The following is a 20,685-nucleotide window of genomic DNA, read 5'->3' as shown; positions in this document are numbered from 1 at the left end:
GGAAAAATACATTGAGTCTTCATGAAAAAACTACATCCAATGTAATAAACATTCATTGAGTTGGAGGATGATAGCATCGGTACCCCTTTTGATAAGTAGCATATCCTAGTAAGACACATCGCAGTGCTCGAGGAGATAACTTGTTGCGTTGTTGTTTATGGAGGTGTATGAAAGCTACACAAACAAAGACATGAGGAGGTAAATTTGGGACAATATGAACAAAAAGCACCCTAGCAAGATCCTAGGATGGTTTCTGGAAATCAATAGTGTTGGATAGTACCCGGTTGATCAAATATGCTATAGAGGTAAGTGCTTTGCCCCAATAGGATAATGGCATATGGGCTTCTATTAGAGAAGCATGGACAACCTCCAACAAGTGATGATTTTTCCTCTTGGATAACCCATTCTGTTGAGGTGTATTGGAACAAGTAGTTTGATGAATAGGTCCATGTGCTTCCAGATATTGCTGAAGTTTAGAACTCAAATATTTGTCTCCATTGTCACTATGAAGAACTTGAACTTGTGCATTGTATTGAGTACGAATCATGGAATAAATTTTTTGAAATAACAAGTTCACATCACTTTTAGACTTCATTAAGCATACCCAAGTCATCTGATTATAGTCATCAGTAAATGTAACAAACCAACATGATCCACCCAAGGTAGTGACTTTGGATCGACCCCAAGCATCAGAATGTATGATCATAAATGGAATAGGACTTTTATTAAAAGTTAATGGAAAAGAAGCACAATGGCTTTTTGTAAGTTCACATACTTCACACCAAAAGCTAGAAACATCAAATTTTTCAAATAAACTAGAAAATAATTTCTTTAGGTAACCAAAGGAAGCATGTTCAAGACATTGATGCCATAACCAAATTCCAGATTTATGCTTGTCCCCCTCAGAGCCATCCATCACTAGAGCTTGATGTAGCTTGTCCAAACTCTTTGACACCAAGTCCAAGTAATACAGCTTCCTTCGCATAACACCAAAACCAATTGTTTGCTCATTTGAATGTCCTTAAACACACAGAAATCAGGCCAAAAAATTACAACACCAAGTAAACTAGGGGTGATTTGGGAAAATGACAACAAATTGTAATCCAAATATGGAACCACTAAAATAGAATCTAGATTCAAAGTATTAGTGAGAGGTAAGGATCCTTCTCCAATAATTGGGGCTGAAGAGCCATTGGTAGAGGAAACAAATTTTTGTGAGGATAGTTTAAGGGATTAGACATGTCTAGAATCAAACATCATATGATCTATAGCACTAGAATCAATTATCCATGCACTATTAGAAAAAAGCGTAGAAATATTTAAAGACTCACCACCGTTACCTGTCATTGCTACTAATGCCAAGATCTCTCCAACAACATTATCCTTTGTCTTTGTTTCAACAAGCACTGCACTAGAGGTCTTCTTGGAATTCTTCTTCCATGAATTGCGGCTATGATCCCACCATTCTAGATATGAAATAAGTTCAAAGTAGTAACTTTTGGTATGATTAGTTTGATTGCAATGGGTGCATTCATAGGTGGATTTATCAGCACCATTAGTGATCTTAGGTAAGTTTTGAGGAGGCCCATTCTGATTAGATCAGTTTCAAGTCACCATAGTTGAAGCATCAGTCTTTTTTGGTTCTTCAATCATTGTTGTGCATCAAACATATTCATGACAAACCAATGCATAACATGCTTCTAATTTAGGAATAGGATCCTTTCTCAAAATTTCACAACGAACTTGTTCAAAGTCACCATCTAATCCAACAAGAAAAATATGCACCCTTTGTTGCTGAACTAATTTTTGGTAATATTCAATATCATTCTCACTTTCCACGATTACTTTATCATGATGATCCCACTCACCAAAAATCTCGGTTAATTCTCCATAATACATAGAGAATGTTCTGCCATTCTATTTGGAAAGGAAAGCCCTCTGATTTAAGAAAAAAACTTGCAATTCATCTACTCCTTCATAAAAAGCCTTAGAAAGAGCTTTCCAAATATCTTCAGTAGTTGTTAAGTGAATATATCGCTTCATAATTTCTGGGGACATAGATATCAATAGCCATCTTTTGACCTTCTGATTGTCTACATACCACTTCTCATATCCATCATCCTTTTTGGTATGTGGCTATGAATTACCATGAATGAAAGAGAGTGTCTCCTTCTCAACAATATGCATCTCCATGATTTGAGACCACAAATCATAGTTTTCTTCATCAAGTGTAATACATGCCTTGAATGATGAACCTTCAGATTGAATAATAATGGGAGAAAATTTTCTTTCAAATGATTTACTCTAAAATACTTCTGAATCTACATTGGCCATAGTTCAACGAAGGGATACTAGTAATTCAAGCTTCGAAGCTTTGATACCAACTTGAAAATCAGAAATATAGAAGAATATTTTCCATCTATTGTATTCACACAAAATTGTATAGGTACATATATGGTTGTGTGCTAGAAAACATAAAGTTATAGGAACAAAACAACTACAAGAAAGGAAAGAATTAATTTGGGAAAGAATAGTTTAGGAAAGAATCAGGAAAAGAATAAGATCAATATTAGAAACAATCTAATATTGCAACACAAACCAATGGGCCATATAAGGAAACTAAAAATCTAATATGTAATAGAAAGGGGTTGTTATGAGTAGGCAACTATAAAACCCATGAATCCTCAAAACTATTATTTTGGACAAGTATAGTATGCAAGATGGAAATAAACCTTGGGCACAGACCCCACTCACCATTGAAAAAGGAGAGTAAATAAGAATGTCACTATGCCTCTGTCTCTAGTGAACATTGTACTTAGAGTAACATTATGAGAAACCCAAACCATATAATTATCTCCAAAAATGCATGAATACTATTGCCAAAGTCGTGACTGGCATAATTATGAAAAAAAATTCCATCTCTAACCAATGGCATTACTTTGACCACCAAAACTAGTGACTGTAGAGGTAGCATTTTCAAGTGTACTCTCTATTTGGATGATTTATATTTATTTAGATTATGGAATCATGGCAATCATGCTTCTTACTAAGGATATATCACTAGTTTGTTGCACAAAATCTACTAGTCTATTTAGCAATTGACTCCCATTCCTTAATTCTCTAGCCATCAATTTTGTAGAACTGCAGTTAACTCCACCACATGTGTGCACATTTGAATTTGTCTCCAAACATATGCAAGGTTGTTCATTGTTAGTGCTATCACATTACATGGTCCACATGTACACTTTAAACTCCTCACTTGTAGCTCGAAGTCCTCTATTTATAGAGGCTATCTAATTTGTATTATTGTGCAACCAAATTAATAAAATACTTTTTTTTATTTGTTGTCACCCTTTTTTCATAGTTCTATTTTTTAATATGATATCAGAGCATTTAGATCTTTTGGGTTGTGAACATTTTTACATACTTCAAACTATAATCTATGAGTGAGCAATATTTTGTCCTTTGGATAATGAAGACTATATCTATGGGGGAGAAGTGTTTTAGTGCAAAATTCCACATGTCCCAGCTTCTCAAAGGGTTGCTTTTCATTAGACTCATGTTAGTTTTGACTATTCTCTTTTTTGTTGATTAACAATAGCAAACTTATCTACATGTATTGCAAGGTTGTAGTTGAAAACACTAGAATGTAAGACTTTACACCTTTGTTCAAGCACTAAATTATTTTTTGTGAAGAAATTGCTGAAAGATTTATAAGGAGAGCTTCTATCATAGAATTATTACCATAAGCCAATAAAGTCATGTTGATTTCTGTTTACCATTGGGAATAGCAAGAAGGTTGTCACAAAAGTCTGATTATTGGTTGGGACAAGAGTTGCAAGATCATTTAAAGAAGAGTTTCATTGGAGTTGGAAATAGAGACACCAAGCATGTCAATAGAAGTTATAGGAATTTGGATTTGTGATTGAAATATAGAATTTTGGCTAAGGAAAAATGCTTCAAACTATTAAAGATTGTGATGTCTTAGAGGTACTTGCAGTCAAAGGAGAGTTCAGAGGTCACAACTATAGGCTATGAGATCTATTTATTTACTTTTGGATTTATCTATGTGATAAATAAGATATATAGTTTTGTGTGTTAAAAATTTAGTGAGGAAAGAATCATTAGACCTTGATTCTATTCATTAGGAGGCACATAGGCTTAGTTTGGTTTACATACATAAAGTTTGGATTAATGGTGGGATGGTATCTCAAAAGATTTTGTTTTCTTTTTTTACATATTGATGAACCATGTATCTGAAATATATTCCTAGAAAACTAATGAGCACATCAATTGGGTACCCATGTGACTCAATAGATGTATTATTTTTCATATGGACTCAATATTATTATGCATGAGAAAAGTTTAGAGCTAGTTTCCTCATTATTGGAACAATATTTTTGTGAGTTTGAAGGTTTTGTGATAATCCAAAACCACTTGTTTAGGTGAAGAATGGTTTGTGGTAAACCAAAACCACTTGTTTTGGTGAAAGACCCTAAATCATTTTTCAAAGAGTTTGTGGTAAGCTAAAACAACTTGTTTGGGTGAAAAAACATAAAGCAAAGAAATGACAATAGTTGGGAAAATCCCAAATGGTTATGGGTCTACCAGTTAAAAACCCATGCCATAATGACACAAGGAACAAACTGACAATTAGAAGGAGAACCAATTTTTTTTTTAATGTTGTAAAATAGGTACCTAACAAGGCTTAATTTTGGGACCTATTCTATTTGAATTTCTTATGATAGTTTCTTCCACATAAAGAGTCTTTAGTGGTAGAAATTATGGGAGGGTGTTGTAATAATTAAGAGCATGGTCTCCACATCACTAGTTTGTTGCACCAAATCTGTTGTTCTATTTAGCAATTGACTTCCATTCCTTACTCTCTAGCCATTAGTTTTATAGACTATAGTTAACTCCACCACATGTGTGTTTAATTGAATTTTTCTCCAAATGCATGGCAAGGTTGTTAAGTGTTAGTGCTATAACATTACATGGTCCATATGTACACTCTAAACTCCTTGTTTGTAGTTGGAAGTCCTCTATTTATAGAGGCTATCTAATTTGTATTATTGTGCAACTAAATTAATAAAATGCTTTTGTTATCTGTTGTCACCATTTTTTCATAGTTCTATTTTTTTAATGGTATTAGAGCATATTTGACTTTCGGGCAGTGGCTTTTTTGGAGAAAATCTCTGATCTTCTTTGTTGCAAGCTGAAAATTGGTTGAGCAACACTAAGTCTATTCTCTACACAAGTATGGTGAGAATTTCATGTTCTCGTTAACTCTGAGATGTTGAATGTTTTATTTTTTTCAAAAGGAAGAGAAGTTGATTAATGGATTCTCTTGCTAATCCTCTACCCTCGATTAGATTAAATGGAAAGAATTACTATGATTGGGTTTCACAAATTGAAATATCTCTAACTCTACAAAAATATTATGATATTGCTAATGGTAGTTAGCAGAGACCAGCAATTTTTGGAAATGAATGTGATGATTGGTATAGGAGAGACAAGAAGGTAGCAGCTTTGATAAAGTTAACAATTTTAGAAGAAGTTTTTCCAGAAGTTTGAAATGAAAGAAGTAGAGTGCAAGTATGGAAGATCCTAAAAAGTTTGTATCAAAATTTAGGTGATATATGGATTTTATCTCTCACCATAGAGTTGTATAATCTAAAATTAAAAGGCTCACAGGAAGCAGTGACTCATTTAAGTAACTTAAAGAAAAAGAAAAATGAATTAGTTTCTCTTGGGAAAAGCATAAGATGATAAGGATTTTGTGCAAATAATTTTACAAAGTCTTCTAGGCTCTTATCAATATTTTATAAGGGGACTTGATACTGTTGATAAATTAAACTGCATTAAATCTGATGAGTTGTGTGCTAAGTTAATCCAAGAAGAAAAACATCAAATAATAGAAAGAGAATCCTCTATTGTTGATTGTGAATCTCAAGAATTTTTAATGAAAGGAAAATAATATCATCAAAAAACACAGGATAATAGATCTAATGGAAAGAATTGGAATTATGGAGATAATAATAATTCATATAGGAATCCAAATAGAAGTAAGTGAAAATGTCATTACTATGGTAAGCAAGGGCACAAAGCTAATGAATGTTACAAAAGGATTAATGATTCAGAAAAGAATAAGTCTACAAAATCATTTGATTCTAAGAGGAATGCCTTCTGTGTAGCACTTAAAGAAAATAGTTCTTTTAAAGATGAATTGATAATTGATTCTAGTTGCACACAACATATGTTGCATAATAAGGAGTAGTTTGAGTTATTAAGTGAGAGAAATGGTGAAAATATATATCTACGAGATAATAGTCCTCTATAAGTTCAAGGAAGTGGAAATGTTGAAGTAAATAATTGAATGTTTAAAAATGTGAAGCTTGTCCCTCAACTATCAACAAACCTTCTCTCTATCTTTCAAATTGCAAATCAAGGATGCAAAGTAGAATTTTACAATGATAAATGCTTAGTCAAGGATGTGAATAAAAATTATGAAGTGACTGCAATTGGTAGAATGGAAAATGGACTTGATAAATTTCAAGAATTTATTGGAAATAAAGATGGATGTACTATTGAAAAGTATGATGATGTGAGTAAGTTGTGACATGAGTGTATAGGGCATGTAAACTATCAAAGTCTCAAACTTATGGAGAAGTTGAAGATGGTGCATGGTCTACCAAGAATCTCTCCAACAAAAGTAGTATGTGAAGGATGTGCAATGGTAAAAAAAAATGTAGAAAGTTTCCCATAAGGAAAATCATGGAGGGCCAAAATGCCTTTACACTTAGTCCACAACGATGTAATGGGTCCTTTCAAAACACCATCACTCAAAGGTGCAAGGTATGTTAACACATTCATAGATGACTATTCAAGAAGAAATTGGTAATACTTTCTACAAAAGAAGGAGGAAGTGTTTCATAAATTTAAGGAGTTTAAGGTTCTAGCTGAAAAAACAAAGTGTAAAATTTCTAAGAATTATAAGAATAGATAGAGGCTAAATACATGAATAAAGAATTTTTTGGGTTTTGTAAACAAAATGGCATAAGGAAAGAATCCACTATTTCCTACTCACCACAAAAAAATGGGGTAGTAGAAAGGAAAAATAGGACTATAATGGAAATGGCTAGGTGTATGCTCCATTCTAGAAAGATAAAGGACATCTTTGGGCTGAAAGAATTCATAGAATAGTTTATATTCTAAATAGAACTCCTACAAAGGCTATCATGAACATAACCCCTAAAGAGGCTTGGAGTTGAAGAAAGCCTACTATGTCTCATTTCCATATTTTTGGTTGCACTAATTATGCTCACATTCCTAATGAAAAGAGAAGTAAATTAGAAAGGAAAAGTGAGAAGTACACGATGGCGGGATATAGTAAACAATCAAAAGGATATAGGCTATATAATCCTAATACAAAGGAAATTCAAATCAAAAGAAATATGTGGTTTGATGAAGGCTTTGAGAATAATAATTCCTCTACATTTTCTCAGTTTCCTTTCTTGCTTGAAAAAGATGAACATATTGATACTAATTTTTTAGAGAAAAATATGATATCTCATACAAAAGGAAAAGAAGTGCAGGATGAAGATTCAAGCAGCAGTGATGATGAAGACACAAGAAATAAAAGAAAAACTCGAAGCATTCAAGAGGTCTACCAAGAAGGCCCAAAGATTATTTTTAACAATGCTCTTATGGCTAAGGTGATGCAGGTTGAAACTCCAAGCACATTTGAGGAAGAAAAAGGAAAAGATGAATGGGAGGAGGCTATGCAAGAGGAGTACAACTCATTGATGAAGAATGGAACTTGGGAATTAGCAACACTTCCAAAAGGAAAGAATGTGGTTAGCTACAAATGGACCTACAAAACAAAGTTCACATCAGATGGAGCAATTGAAAGATAAAAGGCAAGGTTAGTAGCCCATGGCTTCTCATAAGAAGAAGGTATTGACTATACTGAGACATTTTCCCCTATTGCTAAAATGACTTCCATTCGAACTATTATAGCTTTAGTTACAAAGTGTGGATGGAAAATGTTTCAAATGGATGTAAAAAGTGTTGTTTTGTATGGTGACTAAGAAGAAGAAATTTATATGCAACAACCAATAGAATTTTCTAGAGATGGTGAAGAACATATAGTATGTAGATTGAGGAAATCTCTATATGACCTTAAATAGGCTCCAAGGGCATGGTACTTCAAAATAAATGAATTCTTTGTAACAAATGGATTTAAAAAGAGAAAAGTTGGCCTAGATGTATATGTCAAGCATATTGAAGAGGAACTTGTTATCATTTTTTTATATGTGGATGATCTAATTATTATAAGGGATTCTAGACAATGTATTGATGACACCAAGACATAGCTTAAGGAATTTTTTGAGATAAGTGATCTTGGATTCATGCACTATTTCTTGGGCATGCAAGTTTGGTAAGAAAAGAGTATGATCTTGCTCTCCCAAACCAAATATGCTATTGATGTATTGAAATTTTTTAATATGAGTGATTGTAAGCCATCTAATACACCATGTGAAGTAGGTTTAAAATTAAGTACTTATTTAGATCAAAATAAAGTGGATGGAAAACTATATAGGCAACTTGTAGGTAGTCTTTTCTATCTCACAATAACTAGACCAGACATTGCATATATAGTTGGTGATGTATCCAAGTACATGGAAAACCCACACTTTGAACATTGGAAGGATGATAAGAGGATCTTGAAGTACATCAAAGACACTTAAAAGATTTGCATTGAGTAACAACATGGTGGAGACCCTACTTTAGTAGGCTATACATATTTGGATTATGCAGGCGATATTTATGATAGGAAATCAACTTTAGGATATATCTTCCACCTTGGATCCATACCAATCTTTTGGAGAAAAAAGAAGCAATCAATAGTGACACTATCATCAATAGAAGCTGAATATATTACAGCATCAAAGGAATCTCAAGAAGCTCTATGGATTAGAAGACTACTTCAAGAGACATGTCATCAACAAGCTCATCCAACTACCATATTCTACAACAACCAAAGCACTATCAAGCTTGGAAAGAATCCTATCTACCATGCAAGATCCAAACATATTGAGGTTCACCATCACTTTGTTCAAGATCTCATAGGGAGTGAAGTAATCAAGCTAAACTTCCGTGGCACTAAAGATCAAGTTGCAGATATCTTTACCAAAGCACTATCTACTGTCAAATTTCTCAATTTTAGAACCTTGCTATACGTCAAAGAGGTTGATGTTTGAATTCATTCTTGTAATAATTTTTCCCACTTAAAGATGCATTAGTTGTAGAAATTAAGGGAAGGTGTTGGAATAATTCTAGTGTTGAATGAGTAATTATCTCTATTTTTTACAACTACATAGAAATTCATTATTGACATCTTCCACTCCATTAATTGGTGACTAAATAAACTTGTAGTTCTATCATCTTCACCTTTTCCACATGTGAAATTAGTTGAGCTTTTCTTGGTTCTATAAAATGTAAAATTCTCTATATAGAGAGAGGTAATTTTAGTGCAACAATCAATCAATAAACAATATCTTTCTCTTGCAAGTTTGTTTTGTGTTGTTCTTCTTTTCTCTTCAGTTTGTTTATGTTGTCATCATCAAGTTTTTTGAGTGAAGGACTATGAAATAATTCAAATCCTCTTATATTCTATGATGTCACTTAATTAATAAAAAATGAATAATATATAATCAAATAGGAGGTATTGTCATTTTTTAGATTTATTTTTCTAAAGTTCATCATTAAACAATATAACATTTTTTAAAATTATTTTAGGGAAAAATAAAAACACAACCCTGTATATGTATGAAGTCATCTCCTAACACTCCCATAGTCCTTAGAATCATTAGAATGATATATAACGTATATGAATATGATAGAAGCTGAAATAATGAAAAGTATTTGATAAATATATACACCAATGAAATTATGTAGATAAAATAAAATATGCAACATGGAAAAGGTATCTTTTAGACAAAAGTCATTTTGAAGAGGTAGAACATGAGACTTAAGAAAGAATGAAATAAGATGAAATACACTTTTAGACATCTCTTTTTTATTGAAGATAAAATTGAATAAAAGGGAGTGGAGATTATGATTGGTTTTTATGTTGAGGAGAGAGAGAGAGAGAGAGAGAGAGAGAGAGAGAGAGAGAGAGAGAGAGAGAGAGAGAGAGAGAGAGAGAGAGAGAGAGAGTTGTGTATAAATACACATATCTACATACATAAACATGCACATATAAATATATACATATTACATATGTAATAATATACAGATGTGTAATGCATGTCTAGTTTAAACATACACATGTCCACATAAATATTCAGATTTAGTTTAATTGTAACTCTTAAATAAATTATGACTTTAAACATAATTTAAAAATGTAACAAAATTAATCTATAATCCAAACATTGAATTAAACCTAATCCAACTCTTATGTTAACATTGACTTGATGGATTCATGACCTGAAACTATATCATTGCAGATTGGATCTAGCACAAGGCTCCTGCGGGGGTGGGTCTTGCTCTAGAATTTCAAAACCTACTTAACAACTATAGGATCCCACTTTTTCTAGTTGAGGAATCCATGGTTTGGATGCTTACTCCCTCATGGGACTTCATGATGAAAGGGACAATTTACAATTGACATGGAAAGAGTTTTTTTGGGCTTCAGAATACCTTATGGCCTTATGATGGCTTTCTGCTAACTCTACATTTGCATCTTGAGTATATTTTTGTTGGAATTTACAAGTGGGAAGATTTACTTCTAAGAGGGGGAGGTGGGGTGAATCAAAAGTAATAAACTTTAACCTCTAAAACTTTTTAACTAAAATCAATCACATGCATGTAACACATCTAATTTACATGAAAGTAAAGGAATGCATGAAAATAGACATCACAATATTTGATCACCTAAAAACCCTCTAAAATGAAAAGGGAAAACTGGGGTGGGGATTACACCCACAACTTATCATTGCAGCAATATATAACTTGTCAAGGTTACAAAGTTTGACCATCATCAATGGCCGGCCCTGTGAGAGGCCTACCCTATTAAAGACTCTAACACCTTGTTAATGGTGACCTATCTAAAGGATTTACAAACATTCACTTGGAATTTCAACTTGTTAAAGGATTTACAATATGGATGTTAAACCAACCTATCATCATAGGATTTTCATTCTTCTAATACAATGGCTAGAAAGTATAGTAGAATGTGTTGACCTAAAAAATTAAACAATCTTCAATTACTAATTTTAGATCCTTGTTCTATCCAATCTAGTATGATCCTCCTTGATCTGATATGACTCTATTCAAAATGATGATACTTTGTTCTGATCAACTTGATTCTGCAATGGTGTTCTTCTTCTAAGTCCTCACACCCCTTTAGACTTCACTACCATTCTCTCCTTGCATTCATGTACTATCCATACATGCTAAATTTTTGGGTTTCAACATTCTTAGAAAGGTTTCTTGACTTAAGGTCAGGTATGAATCTACAATTGAGATTCATCCATCTTTCCCACTCAATTCCTTCCATTTTTCTGATTGGTTGAATGTTGATTTCATAGGGAATTAGAAAGATTCATTCTGATCTTTAAGATCCTTCAAGATTCATCTTGAGTTGGTTGAAAAATGGTTTAAATCTACATTTTTGAGGGAACAAACTCTTATGTTGATTTTGTGTTACTCAAAACTTACTGGTTGCTAATTCTCAACACATATAGGAATTCTTTCTTGCTCGACATCTATAGGAATTCTATCTTGCTCAGTACATGTAGTAGTTCTATTCTACTCAGCACCTGTAGTTTAATGGCTCATATACTAGCTCAAAATTTTTTAGTCACTCGACATCTAAATGAATCAACACCTATTGAATTTCTAGCTCAGCACATACTGTATCTCAGCATCTATATTATACTCGGCATCAACATAGAAATTTCTTAAGTGTGTTGGCACTCAATTGTCAAAACCAATCTAAGACCAAAAATCTCCCCCTTTGACATTAGTGTCAAAAAAACTTAACTAAACATTATGAATTTGATCTCTATGAGTATAATATACATCTTTTTCAGCATATCTACAAAATTTTAAAAAATTGTTCAAAGTTTTATAGAAGATTATATACCTCAAAACTTGTAACTCCAGCTGAGTTGATGTGCCATTTTTGTAACCAAAACTAATTATTATGCTAGATTTTTCTCATGTTGTTTATTCTAATACTCTTTATCTCTATCTTGTCATTCCTTCCCTTGTCTGCTCTATTCTATCTGCTTTGTTTTTTCTCCTCCTTTTTCACATCTTCCCCTGGAGTTTTTGCAACCTTTTGGCTTTATCCCCTTATCTCCCCCTTAGTTTTATCTTCTCAAAACTCAAAAAATTTATTATCTCCCTCAATTTATTATCTCCCCCTTTTCAACACTTATGTGAAAGGGTTCTATACATTAACTAAATACTTAGCCAAAAAGTTTTTGTTTACCTTCATTATGATCTTTAGAGTAGCATCCCAATTGTCTAATGCAGATTTTAGTGCTTTAAGTTGGATGGATGTCTCTACTACAAGGTGTACTAGGCCTTCCAATGTAGAAAGATTGGGATCTTTCTTCAAGACATTCTCTTCATAGGCTAGTTCCTTCTGCAAAACTTCTATGTGTGGGGTAATGGCAGATTGAAGTTGAATTAATTTGGCCTTTATGTTTGCCTCATTTGTTATTAGCATAGCTAGTTCCTTTTGAGTGTGAAGCATAGTAGAAAAAGGCTTTTCAATCTAAGCTAGATCCTTGGGTAGCTGAATGCTTGATATTTTTAGGTTCCTCTCCAAGCTAAGTATCCTTTGGCCAGTCTCTTGTGTGAAAATTGATGGATCACATAATTTGGAGTACAATGAGAATATGTTCTCAAGTACTATATTCACCTTTTCTATCTTCTTTGATAGCTCCACCTATGAAAGTGCTATTTCACTTGATATTCTTTCATTCACCTTCATTTAGAACTTCTTTTCAAAACCATTCTAGCAATTTTTCATTTGTGTCTAGGTCTTCATTTTGTACCTGGTCCACTATACTGGCAAAGTATTCAATTATGGGCTTGGTTTCATCAGGTACTTGCAAGCTGAATGCATCTAAAAAGATGTATTTAATTTTAATTAAAGTTTTCCTTTGCTAATACTCATTTCTAAGTATCTCTTTCTTTTTCTTCCTCTCAAGTGCCCCTTGCACTTCATTTATCTAATCTATGTTCATATTTTCATAGTCATATTTTGGAATGACTATGCCCTCATCTAGTCTAGGGTCTCCATAGTGAAGTACCCTTGCAAGTCTTGTAGATCTCGAGCCTGGTGTTGAAACTTGAAGTGGTATTGCTTTAGTGCTTGAATTCTAAGGTATTGTAAGAGTCCATGTTGTAGAAAAGTTTATTAGTGCTTGTATTGCCTCTTGTTCTTTCTCCTTAGCGGTCTCCTCCTCTTCTATTCTGCCATGATCAATTATTTTGATCTGAGGTGGTGCACCTTATCCTTGTGCAGTAGGAACACATGTATCCTTCTCTCCTATTTGATCTTTTACTTATTCCTTGATAGTTGTTGTGTTTACTATTGTGGAATCAACCCTAGCTAGTGTGTCTTTTGTTGCTTGCTCTTGGGGTTATCCACTTGTAACTGGTTGGATATGTGAAGATGGTTCTTATGGATTCACCTTCTCCTTTCTAATGTCAGCTACCACTTTCTATAGTTCTTCCACACTCACCAAAATTGGATTGGTACATAGTTGTGATTGTAAAGTAGTATGGTGAAGGATCTTTCTAAGATCGTCTATAGTCACTGGGTTTATGTTCTAACCAAAGGTATTAGGAACATCTTCTAGTATCACTAAATTTGTAGCTATGGGAGTCACATGTGGAGGGCTTGGTGGTGGTAGTTGTGTGTCTTACACACTCTATTCCTTTTGCTGCTCCTCATTAGTTTCCACATCAACCTTTTGTGGTTCCTTCTCCACTATAACATTTTCCTTTTCTTTTTCTCCTTCTTCTTCCTTATCATTTTCCTCTTCTTCTTCATCATTGTTTCTTCCCTCAAAGGGATCTTCTTGACCTTCCTTTATAGTTGTGAGGCCATAGACTATTTCCACATTAGAGTAGACTTCTTCACAATATCCTCAATTTTATTCTGCAATATGTTGAAGGCTCTATACTTGGGTGCAAATTTTCTCCCATGCTTCTTATTTTCCTTACTTATTTTCCCTTTTGTAAGTTCAGGAATAACACAAGACAATGTTGACTCTCTTATTCCCTTTTCCATATTCAGACAATAATGCCATTTATTCTCTATTATTGAATACAACTCCTTAGGTATTGTATTTTCAAGTTCAAGTGGAGTATTCTTGAACTTGGCCATCATAGTGTACACTATGTCTTCCATTGTGTTCTATTCTTCTCTAGTGAACTTGTTAAAATCAATACTTTTCAACCCAAACAAGTCTTTATTATCTCTTATATTGTCACATATATTCTCTAGATTAGACTTAGTGGTGTGACTTACCACTCTAAATTTTCCATTGTCATCAGATTCTATCCTCTTCTCATCTAATTTAGGAGGTGCCACATACTTTCTTCTTTGCTTCTTCTCTTCTGGTCCTCCCTACTATATGGCTCTCTTCTTTTCTTGTTCCTCGGCCTCCTCTATTGTAGCCCTTGTGTTTTGTGGTGGGTTTTGTTAGGGTAGGCTTAGTTTTCTTCTTACCTTTAGTCTGAGTAATAGGTTGTTTCTATGCTTTCCTCTTCTTAGGTACTGCCTTAGGTGCTTCCTTGGTTTGCTCCTCCTCGAAACCTTTTGCTTCTTCTGTATCTTCACCCATGCCTTGGATTAGTGCTAGTGGCCCCTAGCCTTCTTCTTCTTCTTCTTCTTCTTCTTCTTCATCCTCTTCTTCCTCTACTTCTATAGCCCCTTCTCCAAATTTGGCCTTAAGCTTCTTCACTAATTTGTCCTTTTTCCTCAGTGTTGAAGCAATTTTCAATTCCATATCCACTTTGGATCTTACAACATCATAGGTGCCAAAGGGTTTGGCACTTTTATCTACTTCCTCTGCAAGTAGTGTTGTTATTGATGCTAATGCCTCATTAATATTGATCTCATAACCAAGTGGCCTAAGTCATCTTACCCTTGGTATGGCTACTTTGATGTAGGTGTAATCAATATCAACAAGAAAATGTATATCATTTATGTGTTGCTCAACTAATGAAATAGGTACCCTTAGTCTTTGTTTCATTGATTTCTTGAAATCTTCAAAGTAGCTAGTCATAATAGTCTCAAAATTGGCTCCCATTTGTTCTATGTATTCATTCACCTAGACTACTATAGACCTGTTTGTTTTCCAACTTACCTTTCCAAAAGAATGAAATTCATTATGTACATAGAAGAATAAACATATCAAAATTGAACAAAATTTATAGTGAGCTCCTTTGGACCTTCTTATGGCTCCCAAATTTTCCATAATCTACTGTAGTTGTAGTTCAACTAGATCATAAGTATGATCCTTTTTAACAAGTTTGTAACCAACATCAATTGCAATATAGGGAACACTATTGCGTCAAATCGATTGGTAAAATTTATGGGATATGAATTTGACTACAAAATCAACAAGAGAATCCTTAATGCTATTAATAGTCATGCCTCTCTTGTTCCACTTAACTTTAGTATTCTTCTCAATTGCTTCTTTTGAATCACTCCTTAATTTTCTGGGTTGTTCTATGGTTGGATATCCAGTCACCCTATGAATAATTCTTTTTGAGATTTTGATTGGTCCATCTTCCAACCACAAGCTACCATCATGTATCCTACTTAACACAATTTTGATCCATTTAGTCTTAAACACTATGGGAAAATCTAAGGCACAGGTTAAGCCCTTCTTTTCAATGATTTGGAACTCTTCTTTCAAGACCCCATTTTCACACAATTTATTGTATGTCTCCCTGATTTCCATGTCTCCAATATAACCTATTTTGTAGTTGTAACATCTCCTAACATCTTGCACCATTATTAATTTAGGAAGTATAATGGATAGGGCTTTAGCAGGGTCATTTTTGTATGCAACTTTAGGAATAGGTCAAAAATCAAGTTGTTTGAGTTCATTTGATACTAACTAAACTTCAAACGACTCTTTTTCATGGGGTTTTCTAGAGCTAGAGGCCATTTGTGTAATCTAGGGTTTTAACACAAAGAAATTTTGAAACTGCATAGCTCAGCACAATTAAAATACCTTGAATCATCAAAACTGTGCTAAATTTGTGTTGAAATCTACTCAAATTCTTGATTCTCTACTTTGAAATCCTTTGTGTGCTCTTCTTGTTCTTTCTTTTGCCTCGTGATGGTGAAAAATAATTAAAAAAACACAACCATATACCCTCCATTTCATAGCATTTAATGCTTAGTGCTTGTACAACTATCCACTTGGCTTCTTAAGCAATTCTGCTTTACTTGGCTTCCACTGCTAACTAAGCACCTACTAAATTTAGCAGAAAACTTGACATATACTAGGTCTTTACTCAGCATCACTAATTTTTTTTAACTTTGCATCTTTATTCATGTTGATCATTCCTTATAGTACTTGTCTTGGAACTGATGTATGATAAAGCATTGTATATCAATTCCACACACATTCTACTACTTAGTTGGATGAAGTGTGACCACTTGACCTTTTGGGTGAAGTGATCCCTCCATTGGATTTACTACCTCCATATTTTATTTTCCATGTTTTATTCATCTCTTCTCTAACATGTTCAACATCTATTTTACCTTTTCCTTTTTTGAACTTTGAGTTGGGTGCCTTTGACCTTATTGGGTAATTCTTGCTGATGTGACTAGTCTTCAAACAACTAAAGCACATAGTTTGGTTCAACCATCAATTGTAGCTTCCTCTAAAATTTGTTCTTATGCAATATTTAGGGATGTGTCCATACTCTTGACAATAGTGACAGCTATACCTAGTGTTGTAGTCCCAATTGTAATGATGTCAAAGATTATTTGACATTGCTAGTTGGTTAGGTGTCCACAAAGGCTTTGATCTACACTCAAAAAATCTATGTCCATACTTCTTGAAATTTTAGGAATGACCTTCAAATCTTGGTGTTTTGATGGTTCTTGTTTTGCAACCATGTGCCTTGTGTACTTGTGACAGTGACCCATATTTTTAGGTTTGTCATGTTGATTGGCATTCTTGTTCCTACACACATTAGAGGTATCTCCCTTTTTACTACAAAAATGACAATTGGGTTTTGTGTTCTTACCTTTGTCACTTCTTTCTTCTATAGTTTTTGATGACTCACCTTCTTGAGTGCTAGTGTATCCTAGTCCTAAAGTGTCATTAATAGATCTTGGTGATTTTAGTATCTGTTCAAAGTACTTGATAGCTTCATTAATTTTGTTGAAGCTTTATGCAATTTCCTTCTCTCTTTTCAATTCATTTTTTAGATGTTCATTTTGCATCTTCAGTGTAGAGATCTCAATGTCCTTAACATTCAGCTCATGATGTGCATTCATCATCTGGCTTAGGGTGTCTAGTTAAATGTTGGAAATTCTTGCAAGCTCAATTGACATCTTCTCCAATCTGTTGGCAAAGTTTCTCTTATCTTCTTGTAGCATAACATCATCTTCAATAGCTCTTTTCTTCTATTCAGTCACTTCACAAAGCATTATAGCTTGTGATTCTTATTCAATCTTAAGAGTTATGATCTCTTCTTCTTGAGCTCTATTCTTCTCCATTAGGTCTAAAATTGCTACATCAAACTCCTTGGAATTTGTATTAGCAAACAATTTTGAGGTTTCAATCTCCTTGTACTATGTATCATTCTCAGCTATGGTGATTTCTCTTCTTCTCTTTACAGATTTCCTCAATTCTTCCATAGCTTCTTTTAGAGAATGTATAATGGGATGTTTCTCAATCTCGTAGTTCTCTATGATCTTCCCAAGTCTATAGAATTCTATTTCTAGATCTTTTCTTCAAGTTGTAAGGCTTCTCCTTAGAAGAACTTAGATCTTATAGCAATTGTTGGAATTTACAAGTGAGAAGATTTACTTTTGAGAGGGTGGGGGGTGAATCAGAAGTAATAAACTTTAGCCTCTAAGACTTTTTAACTGAAATCAATCACATGCATGTAACACATTTAATTTACATGAAAGTAAAGGCATGCATGAAAATAGACAACACAATATTTGGTCACCCAGAAATCCTCCAAAATGAGAAGGTAAAACTGGGGTAGGGATGACACCCACAACTTATCACTACAACAATATGTAACTTGTCAAGGTTACAAATTTTGACCATCGTCAACGGTCTACTCTATGAGAGGCCTACCCTATTAAAGGCTCTAACACCCTGTTAATGGTGACCTATCTAAAGGATTTACAAACATTCACTTGGAATATCACCCTGTTAAAGGATTTACAATATGGTTGTTAAACCAACCTATCATCATATGATTTTCATTCTCTAAATACAAGGGCTTGAAAGTATAGTAGAATGTGTTGACTTAACAACTTACAATCTTCAATTGTTGATTTCAAATCCTTGTTCTATCCAATTTGGTCTGATCCTCCTTGATCCGATATGACTCTATTCGAAATGCTAATACTCTATTTTGATCAACAAGATTCTATAATGTTGTTCTTCCTCTAAGTCTTCACAACCATTTATACTTTGCTAGCATTCTTTCCTTGTATTCATGTACCATCCATACATACTAAATTGTGGGGTTTTAACCTCCTTAAGAAGGTTTCATGACTTAGGGTTAGGTATGAATCTATGATTGAGATTCATCCATCTTTCCCTTTCAATCCCTTCCATTTTTTTGATTGGTTGCATGTTGATTTCATACAAAATTAGAAAGATTCTATCTTATCTTTAAGATCCTTTGAGATTCATCTTGATTCAGCTCAAAAATGGTTTACATTTGAGTTTGTGAGGGCACAAACTCTTATGATGATTTTGTGTTACTCGACACTTACTGATTGTTGATGCTCAAAACATATAAGAATTCTTTCTTACTCAACATCTATATGAATTCTATCTTGCTCAACACATGTAGTAGTTTTGTTATGCTTGGCACCTATAGTTTACTTGGCACATATATTGGCTCGGCATCTATTAGTTGTATATGAGAAATATGTTAGCAAGTAATACTAATCTATTCAAAAACAAAAGCATTAACTAGCATAAAAGACATAACATATATGAGAGACAAAGTGAAACCCTCAAATGAGAATATGAGCCATGGAATGGCTCTCCCAATGAGGATAGTCACTTGATTTAGGGATGAGTCTAATGGATTAGTTTGGGATGTATGCTCAAGCTTCAAACTAGCTTCAATGGAGATTTTTGGGGTTTTTGGTGTGGATGCATGCAAAAGTATGGATTTGGCTTCAAAATGGCATTATAACTTTACTTGATGGATTGTGATTGAAAAGGCTTGGGAGGGGATTCAATTTAAAGGCTAAGGGCTTGAGAGATGGAGGGCTAAGATGGAAGGAAAGATGAAAGCTTAAGGAGGGCTAGGATGCACTCAAAAAGGAGCACATGGATTGTGCTTGTTTAGCACCAATCAAGGAGTGACACATGTCACAAGGTGAGTGGATGGAGGAAAGGGGAAGGATGAGTTAACAAAGGAGGCTCAAAGGATAATATCTTCATAAAGACCCTTCATTATGGCTTGTAAGAGCTTGTAAGAGTCTTTATGGCTTTTGTAAGAGCATTCATTGTTGGGTGGTTGGGATATTTTGGAGGGAGTTGAGATTGTTGACTTTCCTTGGCTTAAGAAAGTCTTAAGCTTGTTTAAGGAATGTGACAACATTAGGGGGTGGATTAGGCTTGGGTTTAGGATTAGATTAGGGATGTTAGAGATTTGCAAGTGGATGGAATTCATGAGGGTGGGTGAGTTAGTGACTAAGCTTAGTTAGTATGGGTGGATGGGGTGGATTAGGCTAAAAAGAGGGTTTAGGAATAAGTTAAGGGTTATTAGATTTGAGGGTTTCATTTATCAAATAGGTTTATTTAATAAATGGGGATTTTGGAATTAGATAGAAGAATAGGATTTAATTGATAAATAATAGGTTATTTGATTTATCAATTAGGACTATAGATGATTAATTAAATTAATCAGCTAGGGGACGGAAAAGGATTAATTAAACAGGAATTTAATTACTGATGCCTTTAGAGATAACTAAATAGGATTACCAAAGCAGTGTAATCAAATTTAGGTGTCTACATTAGTCACTCGACATCTGAATGACTTGGCACCTATTGAGTTTCTGGCTTGGCACATACTATGGCTTGACATCTATATTATACTCAACGTCAACTTAGAAATTTCTTAAGTGTGTTGAAACTCAATTGTCGAAACCAATCTAACACCAACAATTTTATTTAACTTCTGAAAAATGTCTTAGCTACAACTCGTGATGTCAAAAAATTCAAAGGAGTTGCTGGTTGAGTTAGGTGGCAGTATGGGCACTAGTGACCATATTGAACTTGTGGGAGTGAAGGAGTACATTCATAAGAGTGAAATGGCATTTTTATCTATGGGAGGGTGGCCTATAACCTTTTATGGAAGGAATGATAAAACATGAGGAAAACTTCTCTAAGTAGTAATTCAATTCATGGAATGATAGAAGGGTGG

This window comes from Cupressus sempervirens, chromosome 3, assembly GCF_028749045.1.
Source record: "Cupressus sempervirens isolate cs-2001-9-10 chromosome 3, ASM2874904v1, whole genome shotgun sequence".
Classification (NCBI taxonomy): Eukaryota; Viridiplantae; Streptophyta; class Pinopsida; order Cupressales; family Cupressaceae; genus Cupressus; species Cupressus sempervirens.
This window is presented reverse-complemented; position numbering follows the sequence as displayed.